The following is a 17,689-nucleotide window of genomic DNA, read 5'->3' on the forward strand; positions in this document are numbered from 1 at the left end:
TATCCCACAGATTTCCTATGACGTTCATGTCAGGTGATTGGGGAGGTGGATGGAGCACTTTTGGACAGTTGTATAAAAACCAAAGCTGCACAACGTGAAATGTGTGGTTTGGGTCGTTATCTTGGTAGAATATAAAAGTATTGATTAAGCCAAGCTTTTCTGCACTTTTCTTCAAATTGTCTCTCAAGATGCGAAGATAGACATCTTTATTCATTGTCTCATCAATAAATACTAATTCACCTACACTTTTGGCGGATATACAGCCCCACACCATGATATGTCCACCACCGTGTTTCACAGTAGCTTGTATATTCTTTTCCAGAAGCTCCTCATTTGGTTTCGCCACATCATAATTCTCCCGTCTGATCCACATATATTGAATTTCGATCCATCAGCAAAAATTACCCTATTCCACCATTTTTCGTCTTTTTCTATATGTTGTCTAGCAAATGCTTCTCTTTTTCTTTGGTTTGCCTTACTTATATACGTTTTTTTTTTTTTCTCTCGCGACGCGGCCATGAAAATTTAGCCTTCTCAATATTCTACGAACAGTTTCTACACTCGCTTGCTTCCCTAACTCTGCAGTTGTGCAGTTACAGTATATTCGGAGCACTTAGACGAAGATTCTTCTCCACTTTTCTCACTATGAATTGTTCTTCTCTGGGGGAAAACTTCCTTGGGTGTCCTCCCGCGGGACACAGTTCGAGCCTATCCTCTTTATTGAACTGTTTGACTATATCGTACGCCGTACTTTTCTTCATTTGTAACATTTCCGCAATTTGACGGCAACTCTTGCCCTTTGCGTGGTGGTAGACAATCAGCTGGCGCTGATCAAACGTGCTGTTCTTGCCTCTCTATCCCATTGAGCACGCTATAATTGCTTTCTTCAATACACATATATACAAAGATTAAGTTCTGGACGTTGTTTCTGAAACGTACAGTAACTATTTACGCCCTCTTTCTGCATTCCAAAGTACTATTATTGCGTTACCATTAATTGCTGTCCGAAAAGTTTTGTGGTGCCATATTTTCCTTTCTTTATGTTTAATGTCACTAGTAACTTTTACTTTTGTGCTAAAATGAAGGGTTTTGTGCTTTTCTGTTGCCTAACACATATTTTTTTATATTTCATACTTCAACTCACTAATTGTATTTATGTCTTTCACAGTATCAACATTTATGCATGGAATTTCTGTGTGTCCGAATAGTTTTGTGAGTCACTGTACACAACTTCTATGTATTTCTGTGATTTTATAGGATTTTTAATGTAGATATTTATACGCCTCAGTAATATACGCAAGTAGGCATTTTTTTAAAAGGGGGACCGCTAGCCTCCTGCAACCGAGAGCCAACAGCAATGACAAGCCGCCCCTGCCTGAAGGGGTCTGAGCTCCCAAGTTCCAGTGTCTATGCTATTGTGTGATCAGGGACGTAGCCAGGATTTCGTAATAGGGGGGTCCGTGACGAAATATTGCGGTTATCACGCCAGTGCTCGATCATTCTGAACTATTTTACTGTAAACATATATTGGTTCATTGAGCTAGGATTTCGTAATGCTAGGGGGGGATAACATGAAATACTCTGGTTACACACCAGGGACTCGATCAATCTAAACTATTTTAGTGGCAACACGTATATTGGTTTGTTAGGACAATAAAATGAGAATATGCTAGTAAGTATTTCAATAATGAACTATCTCTCGAGTAAAAGAATATAAAAGTATTTAAAAAGATATAATATTCCGAGTTTCTTAAGTTCTTCTAAGAGTCTATCTGATCGAACCGGTTTCTCGATCATCATTTGTTGTCCATAGAATTAGCATGGAGCTAGATGGAATTTGGAATGCTCCGTTACAATAATATTCATTTTCAACTTGACCCCCCCCCCCACACACACAGTTTCCTCTACACAAAGCTCCTCATAAGAAAAGAGTAACCATACGCTTGCTGTAGCTTTATATTTTTAACGCTGATTCTTCTTTTTCTCGTTTCTTATTGTTTCATCCTTCCTTATTTTTTTTTACATTTCTGGTTCCGACCCCCCGGACCACCCCATGGCTACGTGCCTGGTGTGATGGACTAGAGCCTTATAACACCAGGATTATTATTATTTTTATTCAGGCTAGTGTAAATATTCTATGTAGTTGCGACAGTCTTTCGGAAGCAAATTACATTTGAATAAATACCCTAAGCAAACCACTAACTAGAGGTATTTCGTAGCCATGTGGTTTCTCTATGGACAGTCTTTCGTTCGATTACCGATGAGAAAACGATTCGGACCGTAAAGTAAATTAAAGCGCTCTCTGTCATGTGATTTCGATGCGGAAGGAAGAAAGAAGGAACAAAAAAATGAAAAAAAAAAAATAATCAAACACGATTTGTCAAGATAACATTATCACTATACTTAAGATCATTCTCTAAGTTAATTTTACCGCAATTTACGTACGGAAGTCAAGTAACAGAAATATCCTTACGTACGGAAGCACATACTAACTTCAGAATAAAGAAGTATAAGAAAAAAAGATAAAAGCTAATGGAATGTAACGAACATCTGATTGCCTACAACATTTACATGCTTCATTGGAACACCAATTTCACCAAGTATTTCTGTGTAGTAGAGTCCTCTAGCGTCAAAGCTCCGAAACGCGAGCTAATGTCTGTATTCATTTTCCTTTCTTCGCCCCAAGCTGAGCGTAGAGAAGATAAGGGTCAATGGTTGACAAGAACTAGTAGTTGCGTCATAACTTGAACTTACTATTTGTAACGCGTAGTGCGTGTTTTAGTTTGCGTTGAAGTTTGTGTAGTACAAGTGCGAAGTGTACATTGTAAAATTGACATATGTAGATGTAAATGGTGTTTATAAAATGGTAAGGAAGTGTTTTGTGGTAAACTTGTCTTTTACATCAATGCGGTAGTTTTGTTTCGGAAGGAGGTTGTAACTTTTTTTCTTCTTTGGGCATAAGTGATTTTATGGTAGTATTACAGAGTAAGAAATGAATTCATTAAGGGAAATCATACTTAACAACTTTATGAGAAATAGTGATGAATATGAAAGGTGGCTAAAAGGAATCCGGAAATGTAAACATTCAAAGTGATGCGAAATGAGCTGTTCATCTTTTCAGGCTCGAGAGAAATGAGATGATAATGTCATCCAAGTTTGCATAAATACTGTAGAATCCTCGTTCTCCGGGTATTGCGAAATTGACCTTGAAGAGTTACTAACATTAATTGTAGGTTTGTTTGGACATTTTGCGATGTTCAACACTGAAGTTGGCCTCATTGTACTTCATTGATTAATGGTTTTAAGTCACTAAAATGGTACGGAGAGTACGAGTGTTTGTTTATGTGTGTGTTCTTGAAAATAGCATCACGTAGCTTGTGGAATGGATTTCTGTGTACTAATTTCTAAAGTTAGATGATATAATATGTGACAAATAACAGTAAATAAATGAGGTTTTATCTTAGTAACCAGTCAGACATTTTCGTATCATCTGTTTACGTAAAATGTAAACATTAACTCGTTGCGAAGCACGATATAGACGGTGGTTAATTGTATTTAACCATGATGAAGTCAAAACTATTCAAATATTTACATCCGCGTTATTTATTATGTACTGTGGTAACATAATCATGGTTAAGAAGTATTGAATTGAGATTTATATTAGTGATACTAACAAATACACAGACTTTTAATTAAAATTGTCACTTGGTGAAATGTTTCGTGGAGATAAGGAATATGACGACCACTTAAGAAAAATATTTTTCATTAATTGCTTTACTTTAAATAATTCTCTAGTATGTGCTAGTGTGTTATTTTTTAGGCATGTGCGCAAGTAACTACTTGCAGATTGATCATGTGCCGGCAGACTGACATACCATGAAAACAATTGTTTATGCAGAAAATAAATACGGCAAGGTTCTAGATTACTGGTCCCCCCTTCCATTGATCAGTAATAAAGACAGAAGTCAACGTGCCCTGCGGGACTTTAACCCGCCTTCACTCGCTAACGCTCGCTCGGCTGTACTGTGTAAATTAAATGTATAAACTTTAGTACAGAAAGAAATCAACCCAGCTACTAACCTACATGGAGGACCAGTAATCTAGGACCTTCCCATAAAATACATTTACGCCATTGATCTCCGCCAGCTTTTCAGAATGACAAATTAAAAATGTGCGTAAAGCCCAAATTAGCTTCCACTAGATGGCCACTGAAAAGCACGAATGGAACTAGATCGCTACAGTGGAGCCCCAAAGGGGCGATACGTTATTATATGATGTTAGTCATTGGGGCCGATTAAATATTGACTTATGTGATTGCAACGCATCTTTGCTATTAATTTACGATGAACAACGAGGTCAATTAAATATCGTCCTTGCGAATCTTTGCGATCAAAGTCTCGCAAAATTTTTCTTCGTTTGCGATGTGTTGGCAATTTTACTTTGAGTTGAATTAACATACCTATGTTAGTCAAATCCGAAATGAAAGCTTGTGGTTTTGTACAATTTTGCTTGCTATCTGCAGAAAATTTCACCGAACGATACCGGTATTCGCGAGGCATAAAGGTAATACCTCATAGTGAGTGGCGGAGTTAGCAATATAGGCAATGTAGCATGTTTGTTCAGAATAAATTTGGGTTCAAGACTTTCAATATGACAAATTTAGCTTCAAGATCATTACACAAATTCCGAAAAAATACTTTAACATTGTTTGTCGGAAATTGATCGCAAAGGTGCGTTGCGATCTCGCAAGTCAATATTTGACCGGCCCCACTATCACGCCACAGATATTTGTCTTGCCGTCAGGTTAGGACAAGTACTTTAACAAGTTTAATACCTTATGAAGACATTTTTAATTTAATGAATCATGTACAAATATATATATTTGTGTTACTAAATGTAAATACGGCTGTTGTATGTGTTGTTTACTTTGTCTTAATTATTACAAAGATATAGTTTTTATTGTAAAAAAAATAAATAATAATATCAATTTGGGGGTCTACTGGACCCCCGCGCGGGTACTGGTGTTACAAAAAAGGGCGCGAGTACTTGCGGGTTAAATGTTGTGTTTTTTGTGAACTGGCACGTTTTACCAGTAAATTTTCCTAAAAGTAGCCTCATATTCCCTATTTGTCTATTAGATTTGTATCAAGTCATGTTCACAATGAGGATACCGGTTATTTTAAGTCATGTAAGAAGTTTTTATATTTTTGAGATGAAAATAATGAAATGAAATCTTTAAGTTCTGCGGTCCCACGGTGATGCCGGCTAGGCAAAGGAGTCGGCGATGGTGAGAAATGAATAAAGAAAGTAGGAGGAAACGGGAGAGCCCTGAAAAAACTACGCACACGGTGTTTGTTCACCACAAAGGTCACTTGGCGCGAACTGCGATCGAACCAAGGATCCAATGCACCGGAGGTGAATGCTGTGCCACAGCCCCGTGTCCCCTTTTACATTTTTGAGCTTAACTTTCCACAATTTATGCACCGACGTTAAGGAATGATAATGGTGGAACGATGAAATTGGGAGGAGAAAGGAGGACCCGAGACGCATACGGTGTTTGTCCACCACAAAACCCGTTCAGCGGGAGGTGGAATCTATCCAGGGGCTTGAGGAGCCAGAAGTGAGCGCCTTACCTCTAAGCCATCACAGTTTGTGTAGATATTAAAAATTGTGTTATCATTGTGAATGACTGCATATATAACGTAAACATCACCTTATTTAGTAAAAAGATAAGGCGTAAAATGTTGGTCATGTGGATGTTTTGGTTTTATCATCAATAGTTGGGAATGTGACTCATGTAAGGTTTTCAAATAAATTATTCAATGCATATAAAGAATATGAGCCCTAGTAGCTATTTTACTACATATACCTTCCGTGCTTTATGAAATAGACTTGTAAAGACGCAGAATAATTATTACTAGCTGAAGTGCGCGCTCTGCGCATTCATATATGGGCATGAATCTTCTTGTCATTCCTCACAACATCTGTACATGTCCCTTTACAGACACAAGTGAAAGTCGTCTTTAGGGATGTACCGTACCTATTTTTTCACCGATACTGAAGATGCCGATACTTTTGGACACATTTATATATATCAGGGATTTTCATAATGATGAAATGATCAACATTGTAATAGGATATATTAGGTATAATGCCAAAATTTGACATACAAAGACAAAAAGCATAGGTTCCACACACAAAAAAATATATTTCCTCTAAATTTAATCCGGCTCACAGAAAATGAACTAAGAAGCAGCAAATACATATATAGTGTAAACTTAATTCTAAGAGCAAACTACGCATATTAAATATCAGACGTAATATAGCAACTATGGAATGGGCCCTTCCTAGAAAATTTTCTTCGGGCGTCCATGATCCTGACTGAGGACCTTTGGTTTTTCTTTACCACTATTTTGGAGGGACTAAAAATATCAGTTGAATACCAGTAGTGCAAATCTAAGGCGTACACGTGCATAAAGGAATCCATTTTATAATTGATGATAATTTAGATCAACTTTAAAAAAAAAAAAATGTCACTGTTAATACTAAACAAATTGAAAATAGTTCAGAAAATGTATTGGTAAATATTGGTGTCCATTGCCGATACCGATACTCCCAAAAGTGGCTGGTATCACCGATACCGATATTCGGTACATTCCTAGACGTCTTGATGAAAATCTGCAAGGGGTGCCATAAAGGGGAGGTTTTTTCGATTATTTTTTCAATATCACATCGTTTTCAAAGTTTGAGCCTACTTCCGGTTGGAGTTTCTAATTCATGTATGATCAGTATTTTCTTCTTGCATGCAGTATGTAATAAGCAAATACATTACACACACAATTAATTATAATGTCAGTGATGTATCGTGTTCATTTGGCAAAATACTCCAAACAATAAAGATTCATCTTAGACTGGAGAAATTGTTAGTCATTCGTTTTTCATTGTCATTTGGCCACGAAACAAGCAGCTGAGAGATATACAACTCCTGTATACATATGTGTGGGGTTGGAATGTATAACTCGTAGGATATGATGTTTCTTAAAAAGATACAACAGTTTAATAAAAAAAAAAAAAAATGACTGTTATGTGTTGTAAATATTCAATTAGAACTAAACAATCTACCCAAAATTCACAATCGATCAGTGAAAACGGCAGTTTTGTAGAGCCTATGGTTCCCAAGAACTCACTGTCAAAAGGATTGGCCACAAACATATAAATGTCCACAAGTAGATAAACTTTTCTTGACAATACACATAGACCTAGAATTTTAATATATAGATAGGTGACGTCGCATTCCTCGGTGCAGGTTAGTCTTGGGAGGGCATAACAGTTATAGCAACAAAGAGAGCGTCATATTTTATTTTATCTTTTTATTAAAGAATATTTTTCTGACGAAGAATATTCAACCTGTGCTAAGTTATTACTTCAAGCAACATTTCTGGTTCAGAACAGAGCAGAGCTTGAGAGTCCGTTTGGGTGTGCGTGAGTAGTGAGCAGACGCGAATTGACGGTGGGTAAGCGCCTGAATGAAAACAAGTGTCGAAAACGTGCACCGAATTTTGATAAGTAGTTACTAGAAGCTAACTTTAGAAATAATAGCAGTGTAATTATGCTTAATTGTATGTTTACAATTTTTTACTGTGGCTATTTTGCATTAATTACGTGCTGGGCCCTATACCTTGCATTGCAAATTTGAACACACGAACTCTTCACATTAAACACATGTGAAGAGAAAGTAGATCACCGCACCTTTTTTTTTTTTTTTTTTTTTAATAATTAATGTAATATTGCATCGTACACGCTGTTATTTTTATTTAGATAATACCTTTTAGGTTTGATAGGTCTAACACGTTTTACGTGTAAATTATGGCAGTCAGTCGCATAGATTCGTAAGTTTCATGTAAAACAAACCTCCGAGAAGGGGAAAAGAGAGTTAAATACTATACAGAGTGGTTCCCTTATGGAAGAATGCATCATAGGTGGTGTTGAATATTTTCTGTGATTGTGGACCATTGTAGATAACATGTTTCATTTGTAAATTTTGCAAATACTTGGGCCCATATCCATTATTCGTTTCATGTTCAATAAACGTACTATATATAAACATATTATAATTTTTCCGGAAGGAAAAGGAAACTTCATTAGTGAGGTGTCCGAGAAGTCCTTCCCTGATTACAGAAATTGATAACTCAGGCTAGAAATAAGATAGAAATATGAAACTGGTGTTGAATTGTTTGCAAACTATAAAAGTTTTTGTCTGTGTTAGGTTTGTTCTGTTTTACCAAGTTTGGACGTCCGTGCCTATCTCGATAGGACATTTCCTGGGCGATGGATTGGTCGTGATGGACCAACAGCTTGGCCTCCACGCTCTCCTGACATAACCCCATTAGACTTCTTTTTATGGTGTTATGTCAAGGATGAGGTCTACCGAACACGTGTACCAGATCTTGAAACCCTGCAGCAACGAATAACCACAGTCGTTGCATCGATCCCCCCAGTGATGTTGGCTAATGTGTAGATGGAAATTGAATATCGCCTAGATGTGCTACGTGCTACCAAGGGTGCTCATGTGGAAGTGTACTGATGTGACCAAAACTTTTATAGTTTGTAAACAATTCAACACCAGTTTCATATTTCTATCTTATTTCTAGCCTGAGTTATCAGTTTCTGTAATCAGGGGAGGACTTCGCGGACACCCTGTACATTAAAAGGCTACAGTATGTAATGTTTTAGGATGTTCGTTGGGTTTCGTTATTTGTATTACCTTTAATGACCTATATATTACTTAGTATAATAGGTGTAATTTTATTTAAAATTTCCTTAGCTGGTCTCTTAATAAGATCGGGATTAAACTCTACACCTACAAAGTGGTAGGTTAGGTTAGGGTCTTATGGCTTAAGTTTCACAGACGGAAATTATTGATAAGATTTTAAAAAAATCATAGTTTAGTATGTTACCTTGCTATACAGCAACGATTGTTTTAGATTATCTTACCGAAAGAATTTTTGTTGTTTTTGTCTTTCGTCCTTAGTATTTTTCTTGTATAATATGTTTTACTTTTAGGTATCATATTCTTAATAAGTACGCGTGCTACTTTTATTATTATTATTATTATTGCGGAAAAGTAGTATCTTGAAACTTAAATGTTTCCAACTCCTTACTATTAGAAGGTGACATAACTTTTTTGCTGTTATGGCATTGTGATATAGAATGCAGCTTATAGACTGCTAACAAAATTTCATGAACAGCTTAGTTTTGTTTATTATATGATAAAAATGATAAGTAACCTGTGTTTTTGTATTCTGATTCCTCTATAGGTGTAAATTCAATGGAATTGAAGTCTTAGTAGAAATGAGTGGCTATTAAGAAAATGTACAGGGTGTCCAATATACAATGGAACCCGGAGTTTGGGATAGTAGAACTTTTGAACCTGAAGTGATACACGAATAATGGTTATACCAAAATGAAGCCTTGTTCATGCATATATTTTTAAACTAAGAAGCAACGATTGAAGTACACTAGGAACCACACAGTGTTGCCAGATGTAACTGAAGGTGTAAAAATTGTTTTTTTGCAAAACATGTAAATTGACTCATAACTCATACGTATGGATGTTCTGTCGTTAATTTTCAGTTTGTTTAATTAGAGTTGCTTGGAAACTGGAGAAAAAAAATCTACCGATAACTAATCGGATGAGGCCTCTGTAAACTAGGGAAATCGCACTTTTCATAAATTAACACTCTGAATTGGCAACTTTGCTGATGTTTCAGTGCATCAAAAGGTGTGTTAAGGACCTGTCTACATTATGCAATTCCTGAAAACAATAAAAAACAAACTTTGAAATTATCATTGTAAAACGTTTACTTACATGCACCCGGCAACAGTGCTACTATCAGAAATGAGTTGCCAGCTCTACAGCGGATGTTGGGAGTGTCCCGTGTTTTGATTCAAACACTGGTTCACACGTTTCACCTGGATGACAGGAACTTTACGAAGATTAGAAGTGTTAATGTTCTCAGTGACACTGCAAATGTTCATTTCCAGGTCTTGAATAGTTCGAGGATTGTTCTTGTAACCTCTAGCTTTAAATAGCCCCATAGAAATGAATAGCAGTGTTGCCGGGTGCATGTTAGTAAACGTTTTATCGTGATAATTTCAGTTTGTTTTTCATTGTTTTCAGGAATTGCATAATGTAGACAGATAATTAACACACCTTTTGATGCACTGAAACATCAGCAGGGTTACCAATTCAGAGTTAATTTATGAAAGCTACGATTTCCCTAGTTCCTCCTTACAGAGGCCTCATCCGATTAATTATCGGTAGAAATGAAAAATTCTTTTTTTCTGCCCCATAGTTTCCAAGCTACTCCAACTAAACAAACTGAAAATTAACGACTGAACATCCATACTTATAAGTCAATTTACATGTTTTGCAAAAAATATATATATATATATATATATATATATATATATATATATATATATTTACACTTTCGGTTACATCTGGCAACACTGTGTGGTTCCTAGAGTACTTCAGTCGTTGCTTCCTAGTTTAAAAATATAAGCATGAACAAGGCTTCATTTTGGTATAACCATTATTTGTGTATCACTTAAGGTTCAAAATTTCTACTATCCCAAACTCAGGGTTGCATTGTGGGCATACTAAACCGGAGTTGGTGAATGGACATACTAAACCGGAGACATGGGTTCAGTTCTCGGTCAGTCACATTTTATCCTTTAAATGCCATTAGCTTGAACCTTATGTGTTTGAAGATTTAGGCCAACATTTTATATCGGTGGTTTGATGGGTGGAAGCCTGACCCCAAAATCATTTACTTCATATTTGCTGATGGATGCTGTAGAATTATTATTAATATTATTAAGGATTCTGTCTGTTAGCAGGTCCTTGGGACTAATGAGTTTTGTGTGGGGGTGGGGGTGTTTCTCCCTCGTTTCTCAATCTTCAACTTCCTCTTTTAGCTTTCAATATTGTATTCTATGTTTCTAATCATTGATCAGTTGTGTTCTTCTACTCCTCGTTTTCTTTCCATTTTTCCCTTCATGGCAGCATGAACAGTATGATAATTTCTTCGCAAGATGTGTCCAATCCAATTGGCTTTCCTACGAAAGATACTGCCTAAAACCATCCTGTTCTCTCCTACTCGTTTTAAAACTATTTGTTACTCACTGAAAAAAAGTAATGTGGTAGTATTCCCATTTCCTTCCCACATCTATGTCTTTGACCACTTTGTGGTTGCGCAGAGTTTTAAGACCTTTTCCCATTCTAAGGAAAAGAAGGTGCCCTCACCTCTACCTGCTCATCCGTCCTCTGAGCAGGGTTGTGAAAAACCCAGTTGATGAAGAAAAAAAAACAATCCAGTAGGTTTTATTGGGCAATGTTGGTGTTTTCTTAAACTTTGTATCTATATTTAAAGTCATATTTCTTCTTAAAATACCATTTAAGCATTCATATTCTATTGTACACATCAAACTATGGAATTCCCTTGCGGAGCCGCGGTGGTTTACCTCTGGCGCAGGTTCCTAGTTCGATCACAACTCCCGTCAAGTGCGCTTTGTAGTGGACAAAGACCGTGTGCATGGGTTTTCTCTGCATTCTCCCGTTTCCTTCCACTTTCGTCATGCCACCATTATCATCCATCTCATTATCAGTTTCCCTTAGCCCCGGTGCATAATCATACGACATTGAATTAAACTTAAAAATAACAATAAAAGAAATAAAATAATGTGAGACAAGGAATCTGTGAACCCCATCCGCGTTTCATTGTACACACTTTGTACCATTGACACTCGCTTATATTTTGATTTCTAGAAAGAAGGAAGTACACAGTTTTCTAGAGTACCGGTAACAAAGAATTGAATAATTTATGTAATACGGAATAGAAATAAAATGTCCTCTAACACTCAAAATTTATATCCCTTAGCCAGCCGTCCTGACTGAAGATATTTTTAGTTTCCCTTAAAACATGCAGACAAATACTGGGATAGTAACTAAAGTTCAGGTGATAGACGTAAGAAAAATGACTAAATATTGAATGAATGTTATTTTCCTAATATATATATCAGGGTGGATTGATTTAAATCACTTGATTTTTTAAATAAAAGTCGTTGATTTAAATCTAATTCCAAAATAAATTAATTTAAAGTGAAAATAAGTAAAATCCCGTTTCTGTTTTGTTATTTCGGTTATGGAAGTTAATAATCATAATACAATGAGACTCAAATATACAGTATGTATAGCATAGTATGAAAACAAGTGTCATGCAGAGGATGATTAGGGAAAATCCCGTTTTGAACAGGTAACGGAGCAATTCTGCTTTCTTCTTTTCGCAACATTGGGTTTGGGTTTTAAAATCAACTATTCCAACGAAGAAATCACCATCGATATTTAAGACGAAAATTCTTTTTTGTGCGTGACTGTTTGTTTGTTCCCAGATAATAGGGCGTATTTAGAGGGGTCCTATCACCTCTCCATTTTTTTTTGGGGGGGGGGTTAATTTTATAATTTTAGGCGAAATTTATGTATTTTATGCCGCAAGCTAGTTCTGAGTTTTTAAAAATTGGTCCTGCCAAATATCAGTAACTTTTGTGAAAAAAAAAAGTGTCATTTTGATAAACGTTGCTGTACTTTTTCCTTTATGCTTAACCTTTTAAATTATATCACCTATTTTTAGGTGATATGGTAGAATCTTCATTATTCGGTTAAAAAAGTACCAATAAGGCTTTTTACTTCGTTTTCTTCAAAAATGGAGGCATTTTAGAACACGTTACATATGTTTCCATGCCTTTCTGCGTTGAGGCATAGTGTGTGATGACGTCAGAAATTTAAAAATATATTTTTTGTTATGAATATTATTATTTTTTGGCGGGTTACACTTTGCATTCAGAAGACTGAAATTTTGCACACTCGTTCAGTGCACCCCTTTATAATTTTCAGATGTTTTCAGATCTCTGCGTGGAAACAGCGGGGTCCAGAGGAGCAAAAGTATTTAAAAATAAGGATATTTTTTAACAAAAGTAGCTTTTTTCGTGATTTTCCCGCCTCAGATGGAGACATATGAATGGTACCGTTTAAAAGGCTGTTCTATTCTGAAGAAAATGATGTACTACTATGCTCCTAGGATAAATAGGGATGTCCCAGGAAACTGTTACCTGAGATCCTGTTTTATACGGGAATCTGGGGTATTTGGGGAATATTATTTTTCTCGGGCCTACTTTTGCACCTACAAGATTGAAAAGTTGCACATTTTCTCAGTGCACCCCTCAGTATTTTTCAGATTTGTTTCAGATCTCTTCCTTAAAACAGGTGGAGGGGTCCACAAAGGTAAAAATTTAAGAAAAAAGATATTTTAACAGAAAATTCCTTTTTCCGTGATTTACCCGCCCCAGATACATGATGGAGACATTTGAAGGGTACCGTTTGAAAATTTGTTTTATTCTGAAGAGAATAATGTACAAATCATGATCCTAGGGTAAATAGGGATGTCTGAGGAAATTTTTATATTACATCCGGGTCATCTGGGGCATTCTGCGAATGTTCTTAACTCATTGTTAAATAGTTTCCTCACCCTTACTACTCAAGATAGAAGCTTGAAATTTTGTACACACATTTAGTACACCCCTTAGTATTTCCCAGTTGATCTTAACATCTGTGCGTTAACACAGGGGAATCCAGAGGGGATCAAAATTTAAGAAAGATAAAGAAATGCCGATTAGTCTCAAAATTTCCCGCTTCAGAGGCATGATAGGGAAATGTGAAAGTTACCGTTTCAAAAACTGTTCTATTCTAAAGAGAGAGATGTATGTACCATGATCCTAGGATAAATCGGGATGATGCTGTAGCTGCTTGACTGAGAGTCTATAATTTACCTTTAAAAAGATACATAATTTAAAAGTGTTAAGAAACATTGTTTAGAATAGATATAGGTTAACGATTGGGGATAATTCAAAATTCAACCCCAATACTTTCACTTAAATGGCATAATTAGCAATTAATACTAATTCCTAATGCTTTTTCTTCAGTTTGCGACTTGTATTATACGAGAAGAAAGATTTGATTTAATTCAAAAGAATCAACAAAAATGATTTTTTAAAAAAATCATGATTTTATTCCACCCTGCAATGTCAATAAATAAATAAAGAGAAAAAACAGAGGAGGGGAATCCAGAGGGGATCTTTTTTTTTTTTTTTTAAATGCCGATTACTCTCAAAATTTCCCGCTTCAGGGACATGATAGGGAAATGTGAATGTTCCCGTTTCAAAAGCTATTCTATTCTAAAGAGAGAGATGAATGTACCATGATCCTAGGATAAATAGGGATGATGCTGTAGCTGCTTAACTGAAAGTCTATAATTTACCTTTAAAAGAGCCATAATTTAAACGGGTTAAGAAACATTGTTTGGGATTGATATAGGTTAACGATTGGGAATAAATAAAAAAATCGATTTAAATCAAAAAAATCAACAAAAATGATTTTTTTAAAAAAAATTATGAATTTTTTCCACCCTGCAATGTCAATAAATAAATAAATGAATAAATAAATAAATAAATAGAGAGAAAAAACAGAGCAGGGGAATCCAGAGGGGGATTTTTTTTTAAATGCCGATTACTCTCAAAATTTCCTACTTCAGGGACATGATAGGGAAATGTGAATGTTCCCGTTTCAAAAGCTATTCTATTCTAAAGAGAGTGATGAATGTACCATGATCCTAGGGATAAATAGGGATGATGCTGTAGCTGCTTAACTGAAAGTCTATAATTTACCTTTAAAAAGAGCCATAATTTAAACGGGTTAAGAAACATTGTTTGGGATTGACATAGGTTAACGATTGGGAATAATTCAAAATTTAACCCCAATACTTTCACTTAAATGGCATAATTAGCATTTAATACTAATCACTAATGCTTTTTCTTCAGTTCGCGATTTGTATTATACGAGGAAAAAGATTTGATTTAAATAAAAAAAAATCGATTTAAATAAAAAAAATCAACAAAAATGATTTTTTTTTTAAATTGAATTTTTTTCCACCCTGATATATATATGAATGGAAATGTTGGATATGGATTTTCTTTTTCTCATTTTTAGTTGCCAATTTTCTTGCCAATCAGATAGATTTCACGATTAAAGGGCTTTTTGACGTACAATAATTGTACTATGTTTCACATACTCCACCAGATATGTAAGAAGATTTAGAAAAGTTTCACGATCTGATTACCATTAGTAGTAGAATAGATGTATATCTTTAGTAATTTTCTTTTTCAAGTGAAACGTTCACGAATTTTGTATTTAGACATCTTACTTTTAATGAGACGTGTATACCGAATTTCATCTTCCTAACTTGACGTGCTCATTAGGTGCTGTAATTTTGGCTGAAATAATGAACTGCCTCTGCGTTCATTACGAGAAGCCAAAATAACACAATAAATGACAATAATAATAAACTGTTCCAAAATTCATTTCAAACTGTTCAACCGTTTCCCCGTGATAAGATCACAAACAACGGGCAATATCGCTTTCAATTTCAAGAAAAAATATAGAAAATGTCTCTCTTTCCCCCTTAAAATGGAAATTCTTAAAAACGTTGGAACACATGCCCACCTATTTTTAGTGAGGAATTTATATATCGAGTTTTATTTTCCTAACTTGACAGAATCGTGAGATTTTAAGACATAGATTTTGACCCTCTGCTTCCCCGCTTCCATAGAATATGCATTTTAATCAAAGTAACATTATTAAAAACCCAGTTCAAGGTACGAGATAACTTCAACTAAAAATTCATTCCAAATGGTTTAACCGTTTACTCGTGATGCGAACACAAACAAGATCCTTTTCACTTTTATATAATAGATTATAGTTGAACAGTGTTACAGCCTATTTGACTGAGCGCAAACAAAATTTCAAACATTTTTTCTTTACAGTGGGATTTTCTTCTGGTGATAAATACATATTTTAAGCCAGTTCTGAAGCTAGACATATACTAAAAAAGCACGATTAAAAAAGTAATTACAATTACATTAAGGTAATTATTTCAGTCCAAGTTCTGAAATATATTTTTGGGGGGGAATTATTGTATGTTTTTTATGGGTCACTCCATGTCAAATCATCTAATTTTAAAATACGAGCGTGCTTCAATGTCTCAGATTCCCTTCAATTTTTTTTTTTCATACATTAATACCAATGAAATTATGCTAAATTAATTTTTTCCGATTTTTTTGGACGAGAAATGGGCCAGGGGAAAAATTTTTGAAAAATGTGAATTTTGCTTCAATTTTACTTTTTGGCACTCAGCATCGTGGAACTAAATTACTACAATTTCCTTATTTTTGAAGTTATTGGACTCATCCAGGTGTCAAATGAAAGCTTAATTTTTGCTCTTTCAGCAGATACAAAGCAAATTTTAGTTAGTTTTTTTTAAAAAAAAACAAATTGTGTCGTTGCTCAAAAGTTACAACTATGAAACTTTTAAAACTTTCTTTGTACATTCATCTTAAAAGTACATGGTATGGTTAAAATATAAAGAGGGTGTTTTTTGTGTTTTTGTAATTATTATTTTTTATGTACGGAAATATACAGTTTTAAGTTTTGTTACAAATTGTGTCATTGCTCTTAAGTTACAACTATGAAACTTTTGAAACTTTTTAAATAGAATCATCTTAGGACATACATGTTATGGCTAAAAAATAAAAATGGTGCTTTTGGTACGTTTTAAATTATTTTCTTGGTATTTTACATGTATGGAAATTAGTTTTGTTTTGTTACAAATTGTGTTATTTCTCATAAGTTAAGAGAATCTGAGACATTGAAGCACAGTGCTCCAGGTGATTTGACATGGAATGACCCTTATGTGTTTCAACCCCCCCCCCCCAATCCGAAAAAAGAAAACTGGGAAAATTCTAACAACGGTGCTTCTGAGGAGACTATTGGCATCTGGTAGAGGTTGACTTCTTATCCCTGGAGTCAGTTGGTTCTTACCTTGGCCGTCTAAGACGTTGCCCGCTTTCTGTCGCGAAGAGATTTTACTTCATTTGGACGAGAGCGGAAGACATTTATCAAACCTCTCCGACACTTGATACATATCTATCTATTAAAATGCTACAATAGCAATTAAGAGTGACTGAGCTCCAACCTATAACTTTAGCTTTCAAACCTTTGATTTACGGTTATTTGTGATTTTACGTTTATAACAGACAAATATTTTTAAAAAGGTGTACTTAAATAAATTACTTAAAGAGATCTTTTTCACAAAGTTTATCCTTTCAAATTATTGTTCAAAGACTGCATTTTAATAAGCCTTCTCCGAAATAAATGCAAATGAATTGTGCTGCCATATCTGGAGTTTTTAAAACTATACGTTTGTGGACGTTTATATGTTTGTGGAAAATCCTTTCGACAGTGAGATCTCGGAAACTACAGGCTCTAGAAAGATGGCGTTTTCACTGAACGATTGCAAATTTTGCGTAGATTGTCCAGTTCTAACTCAATATTTAAAAAACATGGCCATTATTTATTTATTACATTTTTACGAGTACACTGGAAGTATTAAAATTAAAAAAAAAGCATATCCTACCTATTATACATTCCAACACCATATAATTGTATATAGGGGCTGCATATCTCTCAAGTGTTTGTTTCATGGCCAAATTTTAATGAAAACGAAGCATAACAATTTCT

The 17,689-nt window shown here is 35.0% G+C and overlaps 1 protein-coding gene across 3 annotated transcripts in view; it reads left to right on the forward strand.

The window, feature by feature from the left end:
* The first annotated feature begins 2,668 nt into the window (after window positions 1–2,668).
* The window catches only part of LOC145674205 (transforming growth factor beta receptor type 3-like), a 118,973-nt gene continuing 103,952 nt past the window's right edge, over window positions 2,669–17,689 (forward strand). For 2 of the 3 annotated variants that reach the window (XM_081744037.1, XM_081744038.1), the window contains exon 1: window positions 2,669–2,866. The gene's annotated coding sequence lies outside the window, so the exon portion shown is untranslated. Of the gene's footprint in view, window positions 2,867–3,033; window positions 3,318–17,689 lie in introns of those variants that run through there. The other variant, XM_081744040.1, reaches the window with a different exon arrangement.

This window comes from Thermobia domestica, chromosome 2 (genome assembly GCF_964235325.1).
Source record: "Thermobia domestica chromosome 2, izTheDome1.hap1.1, whole genome shotgun sequence".
NCBI lineage: Eukaryota > Metazoa > Arthropoda > Insecta > Zygentoma > Lepismatidae > Thermobia > Thermobia domestica.